At 38.2% G+C, this 8057-nt stretch overlaps 1 protein-coding gene across 1 annotated transcript in view; it reads left to right on the top strand.

The window, feature by feature from the left end:
* Positions 1 to 7546: 7546 nt before the first annotated feature.
* LMO3 (LIM domain only 3) overlaps positions 7547 to 8057 on the top strand; it is a 60105-nt gene continuing 59594 nt past the window's right edge. The window contains exon 1 of the mRNA XM_067008798.1: positions 7547 to 7745. The gene's annotated coding sequence lies outside the window, so the exon portion shown is untranslated. The remainder of the gene's footprint in view (positions 7746 to 8057) is intronic.

Here is an 8057-nt window from a genome sequence, read left to right as displayed (position 1 = left end):
GCAGTCAGTGGTCCGACTCCATAGCTTCTGCCCAGCTGTTTTTGAAAGATACTCTTCCTGAATGGTGAGAAAGATAGCAGTTGGGAAGGTGAGGGAGGTTGAGAATAGATCTTTAAATACGTCAAAAATCAACACCTGGATAATCTTTTTATTGGTTGTGATATATCCTGAATATAGACCCAGGGGAATAACATAAAGAAACTACAGTGTGTCTTCCTATCCCTTTTAAGTATTCTCTCTGTCTTGAGATAAACCTGAGAATGCCAAGAAAACTGACCTACCATTAGTTAGCAGAAGTTCCTCCCAGATTCTAGTCTTAGGTTATTTGAGACTTGATGCAATATTTGGTCTTTTTAGTGTTTTCTAAGTATTTTAATACATAATTAGCCAAAGTTACATATTAGGACTATTTTAAATAGTTATCCAAGTTGTTCTTTCACTACTAATAGCCTCTTAAAGGTATTACTTTTAACTGATAGTAATAACTAATAAGTATCATCCTCCTAAATATTCTTATCACTATAAACCTTCCAAAACTCTCAATATTACTGTACATCACAGAAAACTGTTGTAATTCTTATTGGTGTTGAAAACTCCATTGACCTCCATTTTTTGGTCTCCTTTTTACTTGTCTCACAAAGCTAGTAATTTTAAGTACTGATAATTTTATTTAGATCTCTCATCCTTTGAGTCTTTCTATTCATTCATTATTTTTCTATTTAGCTATTCATGCAGTAAACATTTATTAGGTAGTCACTATGGGCTACGCACAGTGATAGACCCTGAAAATACTGATATATAGGTTCTACCTCCAAGAACTTATGATGTAATCATGAAGACAGATGATGAAACAAATCTGCATACTATGCTGTAATAAATCTTTCTGAAGCTATCCATAGCATGAAAAATATCTAAATACTAGTGTCAAGTGTCATCTGATTTTAATATGCTTAGATTATCATTTTTATCAACAGCTTAGATTCAAAATGTCATTTTAAATATTGTCTTTGGGACTGTGGCTTCTTTGTTTAATTCAAGTCATTTTAATCAGCATTTAATAAGTGTCTACTGTGAGCCAGACACTCCACTTGGCACTGTATGGAATGCAAAGCTAATTAGGACAAAATTAGAACCCTCAAAGTTTTTAGCTTAGTTTCTTAGTCCATTTGGGCTGTTATAAGAAAATACCACAGACTGGGTAGCTTATACACAACAGAAATTTAATTCCCATAGTTCTGGGGGCTAGAAGTCCAAGTTTCAAGGTGGCAGCATGGTCACATTTTCTTGAGGATCCTCTTCCTGGTGCTTCTAGCTGGTGGTTTCTCACTCCGTCCTCACATGGTAGAAAAGGCAAAAAATCTCTGTGGAGTCCCTTTTGTGAGAACATTAATTCCATTCATGACGGCTCCACCCTCATGACCTAGGTACCTCCCAACAGCCTCACCTCCTAATACCATTACATTAGGCCTTAGGATTTCAACATCTTGGTGGGACACAAACATTCAGACCATAGCAAGCGGGGAATACAACCTAACTATAATTAACTTTCAATAAAGCAATGTGTTATAGAAGGACAAAGAGAAGATTACAGCAAGAATGACCCTTCATTAAAGAGTAAAAAATTGAGCTGGGCCATACTGAATATGATAATATTTGTTACCATTCATTGAGAAGCCTCTCTATGCTAGTTACTGTAGCATATTTTGTTTCCTGTACATTATCTCTAATCTTGGAAAATGGGACTATTTTTTAAATTAAATTTTATTGGAGTATATATAGTTGCTTTACAATGTTGTGTTAGTTTCTGCTGTTCAGTAAAGTGAATCAGTTATACATATACATATATCCACTCTTTTTTAGATTTCCTTTCCATTTAGGTCACCACAGAGCACTGAGTAGATTTCCCTGCGCTATACAGTAGGTTCATTAGTTATCTATTTTATACATAGTAGTGTGTATATATATATATATATATATATATATATATATATATATATGTCAATCCCAATCTCTCAATTCATTCACCCTCCCTTCCCAAAATGGGACTATTTTTAACTTTACATTATCTGTATCAGTTCAGAGGGCCTAACAAATGGAATGAAATGTATTGAAATTTTGCTTGAAAATCTTTATACCCATTTCTGGTGGGTGAGAGAGGTAAATGGGAGACATTTAGGCAATTCAGTACGAAGAGGAATGCAGGGAAGACCATGATCTGAATTAAATTTAGCACCTTTGGCAGATTGCATTGCCCATGTACTTGGCTCATAGCCACGTATAGATGTAAACCTTCCAACCAGTGTGCAGACGCACAAAGAAATAGTTTGAGGATTGTAAATTGTGTCATCCTCTTTTGAACTGTATATATCTTACCTCTAAAAGAATTCAACCAAGATAAACATATTAAGTTTGTCTCTGAAATATGAAGAGGTGAAAAATGTTTTCCATGTAAGAATAAAATATTACTTTAAAAAAAAAATCTCGCCATCAAACTGAAGAGGTATTAGCAATGGCCAAAACTGTGGTTGGCTCAGCTTCCTAAAACACACTATCATTTTAAAGCCTCAGATAAGTTTTCTCTTAGCAGTGGCTGGTGATTCTGTTCAACATGTGGAAAATTGAAATGCAAGTGTGCAGTTGTGAAGGAGAAATTTGATCTAGGAATGCAAACTTACAAAACTGGTAGATGAGGCAGAGGGTTGATCGCTTAGCTCGTAATACATGAGAACAAAACAAGTCTGCTGTGATATGTATATAGGTAAAGAATTAGCAAATATTTTGGAAGATCATTTAGAATATTGGAAAAGTTTGATTTTGTCATGCAACATAACAAGCTGAGAACAAACTGCTCCTATGGATTGATTCAGAAGAAATGCATTGTTGATTTTTTTTGGCGGGGTGGATTCTCTCTTTCTTATGAACTAAAGCATTTCCTATTACAATACCATTTCTCTTCTTAGGTTTATTACCCACCCTAGGTCACTCTAAGCGAAAATTAATTTCCATTTCCTTCTAAAGGTATCATTTGTCCTTTGAAAAAAATATTTTTCATGAAAAAAATCGCCAGCGAAGTAAAGCTTGGTGTGGTTGTTTAACGGTTAAATAAATTAAATGGAAAGGACACTGCTACATTTTTTTCCCCAGCTGCTTGGAGGAACATTAAAATGGAGTGTACTACTTTGTTTGGGAAGTGATTTTCTTTTAAAGCGATGAAAATTTTCTTTCAAATGACTACTAACAACATGATATTTATTTTGTTTTAGATTCTACTGAAAATAACTTCTGATAAATTATAAAAATAATCTTGGAGCCTCCTCTTAGTTTATTCTTTTCATCCTATTGAGGTATTGAAAATTAGACTATTTGGTTTCACTTTCTGCTTCCTTTGAATTAGAAGGAGGCTGTTTTGCCATTTCAACTCTGTAAAGGCACTGCTATCACCATTAATCTCTTTAAGGATTATTCTTCCGTCCAATTTGTTTACAAAATGTTACAATAAAATAAACACTGTTGTAAACCTCCTTGTTCTTATCAGGTTAAATTTAGGGGTTCTAAATTTAGTGATATTTTAAAAGTGGAGGCTGTGTTTCCCTTAAAAAGACATTGATACTCTGACAAAAAACAAAACAAAACAAAACACGAATAAGCTATGTTCTTCTAAAGAATCATACGTATTTAACACAGTGAAATTTGTAAGTCAAGCACTAGTTCAATGTAAGATAAAGCTGTTTAATCAGTCACTACAACTTTTGTAACATCAGAATCCCTTTAGTCTCTTCGTGTAAGTGCAATAGTTATTTTTAAGCAACACTGATATATCTGAGATGGCAATAGAGCATTTTGCACTTATTTTGGAAAAAGAAATTTTAAGTTAGGTAAGATCTTACCAAATCTTAGATCAATTATCCCTCAAATTAATCTACCCCCTAAGCAGTTATGTACTCAGATATACAGGAATATGCAACTTTGCCAATAATTGCAGAGAGAGGGAAAGAAGGAATTGAGAAATATCTCTTAGGGTCATTGGAGGATTTTTCCTAAGCATTAAAAAGCCACTTAAAACAGTGTTGAGAATCGAATGCTGCCAGGTTCAAAGTGTTCGATTTCAAAACCCTCAAAAAGACAAATATTAACTCTCTTTCTTAGGATACCAGGCCATATATTTTTTTAAACAGTAAGAGTGATCTTGTTCCTGGAATTATTGAAGCTACATATTTCTTTAGTACTACAAAATGAAAGAGAATCCTAGTCCCCTGTGAGTGGGAAAACAGTCCAAACGAAAGCCCAGATGGACTGGGTGAAACACCAGCCCAAAGAGACAGTGCAAAGTAGAAACCAGAAGCCAGGGGTGTGCCAACTTGAAATATGGGTTCTCTCAAACTTTGTTTGCTTTTGGCCTTGGGCTTTTATTCAGTTAAACATTCAAATTCCTAGGAAAACGGCTCACTCCAGTTGTGCACCTCAGTCCTTTGGGGGTTTAAAAAAAAGATGAATGTAGCTATGAACTCTGTTCACCTTCAAACTAATGGACTCACCCTCCCTCCCCCACCACTCTCCCCCCCTCGTCGCACCCTTTGTCCACTTTTATGAATTAAAACATGCACACACACTTGCACACACAGGGAATCCTGCCCATTAATTAAAGGACTTGTCAGCCCCAATCCTAGATTCTTACAGTGCAGGAAATGTCTCTCCTTTTAAGTGCAAAACCATAACATTACCATTTCCCCAGTGCTCTCTGTTTTAGGCTGCTTTCCTAATTAGAGGGATGGTAACAGCCCTGCTGATTGGCATTATAAAAGCACTAGTTTGGCTTCATCTGTCCCAGGTGTGCTGTGTAATTTTTTTCTTCTCACCGTTTCAGAGCACTACCTCTCTCCTTCATTGTTCCTTAAAGTTTTCATCTGAGGAATTAATACAGATAAAAAGACATTAGAAAAGAAGCGCCACTGCCAGAGCTCATCACCGAAACCTTTTATCAAAAGTACAAACTATACAAGTTAGAGGGGTTTTTTTTTCACCCTTTTGTTTCTGAGGGTTAAGGGGGTGGGGGTGGGGTAGCATGGAGGGGAGAGGAGAGCAGAGGCTGGGGGAAAAAAAAAAACCACAGCTCTGTCAATGGGCTGAACGCGCCATTAAAACTGGCGTCACTACAAAGGTTAGAGCAGATCTAACTGTCAATACAGCGAGTAGAGTGGAGTCCGGTAAGGGGAGCTTTGGTGAGAGAGAGATACTTTGATATTTTGGAATGTTAGAAGGGTGAATGTGAAAAATTGGAGGTTGGGGATCTAATTACCCAACCATAATTGGGGGCTAGGGAATAAGTTGCAGTCCTCTCAACTCACCGCAGATCAATTATGTTAAGAGAACATCTGTAAGTAGAACTTAATGAGGTCCATTAGAGCAACATGTACAGCCTCCTCTAACAGTACTTGTCAGTTTCTTGGATGAGCTGAAGGAAGCTGCTAACTAGGGACCTGGCGAGGTGTTTAAATACTGGAGGAGGCACGCTGGCCCCGTCAGGTTTTGTATGCAGTTCGGGAAGAAAGTGGGAAAGAGAGAGAAGCACCTAAAAAGGCAGGAAGGCAGAGGCAGAGGCAGAGGCTTCTTCTCACTTGTGTGGCCGAATTTCGAAGAGCAATGGTGGGAGTGTTTGTGGTGGGGGCCACCTCATCCTTCCCTTGACCTGACGAGACCTTTTACCGCACCTGGACCTTCAGGGTGGGTTCTCACTGGCCTCCCCCCAACAACCTGTCTGCCGCCCTAAAAAAAAAAAAAAAAAGACGGCAACACGACAGAAGCATTTGGGGGACGCCACAGAAATCCTCACACAAAAGTAATCTGTGAGGTGTGTTTTAAAGAAAGAGACAACTGAGAACTTGAAGACGTATTTAGAAATATACATACATATAGATACATTATTTTCTTGTGGGAGATCTCCTTTGAGCAAAGGTAAGTAGTATATATCTAATCATCCCCTCAACGCCCCCTTCAACCCATTCTGTCATTCCTCTCCCTTTTTCCCCCTCATAAGGGTATCACAGTATAAGACCCCTGAAAAAGGCAGTCTGCCTTTTTTTTTTTTCTTTAATAAGGGTTGGGGGTGGAGATGGATTCAGTAAATTCTCTCATCAAATGTAGGGTGAACTGCAGAAACAGGACACAGGCGAAAGGTAATCGGACCAAGAAGATCTAGCTCTTTATGGCAATCCTTTTGCAAAGATTTCCGAAGGATCTGTAATTAAACTGGGTAGTTTACTCTCAGGAAATGAAGAAACTGCTTGCCTGGCTGGATCCAACCTTTAGCTTGGCTGAGTAAACAAAAGCACAAATTCTTCTTTCACTTTTTCTCTCTCGCGGGAGGGGTGAGGCTTTGGGGTTGGGGGGAGCCGAGAAAACAGGGGGTTTGCTGAGGGTTAATGGTGTTTTTCGCAAAGTGTCAGCAGAAGATGATTAAATTCCACCTCTTGTTCACCAGATCACTTTGTGTGCACTTGTATATTTCATTGTCGGCAGCCGCTGATGATCACATCTGTGCGGTACATTAAGTGTCAAGCCTCTTCATCTGCACGGGGTTTTTCTGATGATTTTTTTCTGTGAATAATTCATATGATTATGAAGAGAAAAACTGCTATTTTCTATCTCTCTCTCTCTCTCTTCTGTAGCACAGATGAAAAAAATCTTGCCGTAAATTGCGTGATTGGGGAGATAGCCTGCTTTCAAATAATTTAATTCATGACAAAACCTAATTACTGTCAGGTAATACCCTGTCAGCTTTAATGCATTTCATCAGTCATAATGAAAAGAAGAGCATTTTATGACCCATCTAATTATCATTACATTTTAGGGGAAAATGAATGGCATGGAGCTGAATGTTAACTATTCCATTTTATTCCTTTACGCATGTGGTTTGGCATATTATTCACTAAGTTCCTCTCTCTCTCTCTCTCTCTCTCTCTCTCTCTCTCTCTCTCTCTCTTCCTCGCTTGCCAGTACAAGTGCGGGGAGATGGTAAAACTGAGAGGAAAAGGAAGACTGGGGAAAAAGGAGGGGGTGGGAAATGCAATTAGGGATCTGGGTGTTTGTCCCTTAAAAAAATAAGGTGACAAAGTGGTTAATGTCTTTGCAGGTTGGTGTTGATATCGGGAATCTTACTGCCACAGTCCAAATAGAGTACTAATTACTGAGAATGATGTCACCGTAGGCAGAGGAATAATCCCATCATTTAATTAGTTGAATGATTTAAACAAAGATTTGCATAGATGCACTAATCAGTTGCCATGAATTACAGAGCAGCAGTTGCCAGCGAGGGGTAACAGATCATACAGTTGGAGGGAAAAAAAAAATCTCATCTCCTTGAACATAATTAATTTAATTGTCCTCATTAGCTGTACCATTTGTTTTGATTTTATTTCTCCCTTTCCCCACACATACTTCTCCCTCCCTCTTTTCTTCTTCTCAGTGCATTGGCTGAGAGGGAGAGTGCATGAAACACACACACATACACACACACACACACACACACACACACACACACACACACACACACACTCTGGGGTGTTCTCAGAGTGGCTGGAGCAGAGAGGTGGGGTAGAACAGCGGGAGCTACGCGGATGGGTGAGGTGCATGTGTGCCTGCTTAGACCGGCCAGAAAAGCCAAACTTAAGAGATCTGCCTATGTACAGAACAAACCCACTGAAGGGGTTCTTATTAATCTGCCGTTTGTGACTTTCGTTATTTTTCAGGTTAGTTCTGAATTTTGTTGCCTTTTAGAGGGAGAAGAAAGCAAACTCCATACTATTTTCTTATGAGCCTTTAAGAAAGGGAAGGGATAAACATAAGTTATCAATGTTGTACCATTATTCTTTATAAAGAGAAGCATAATTTAGCCAGAATATTCACGGGGTGGGAGCGGTGCATTGATTCTCTTTAAAACTAGAACTAGATTAAAACTGATGCTGCCGAGAAGAAAAAAAAGTTTTGTGGAGTTCAACAATTGAGTCTTTCTTGGCCCTTAACACATTTCAGCCAGTGTCATTCAAATCTGGACTATTTTT

This window comes from Kogia breviceps, chromosome 12 (assembly GCF_026419965.1).
Source record: "Kogia breviceps isolate mKogBre1 chromosome 12, mKogBre1 haplotype 1, whole genome shotgun sequence".
Taxonomy (NCBI): Eukaryota; Metazoa; Chordata; class Mammalia; order Artiodactyla; family Physeteridae; genus Kogia; species Kogia breviceps.
The sequence above is the reverse complement of the archived record's forward strand: the minus strand, read 5'-3'. Positions and strand labels throughout refer to the sequence as shown.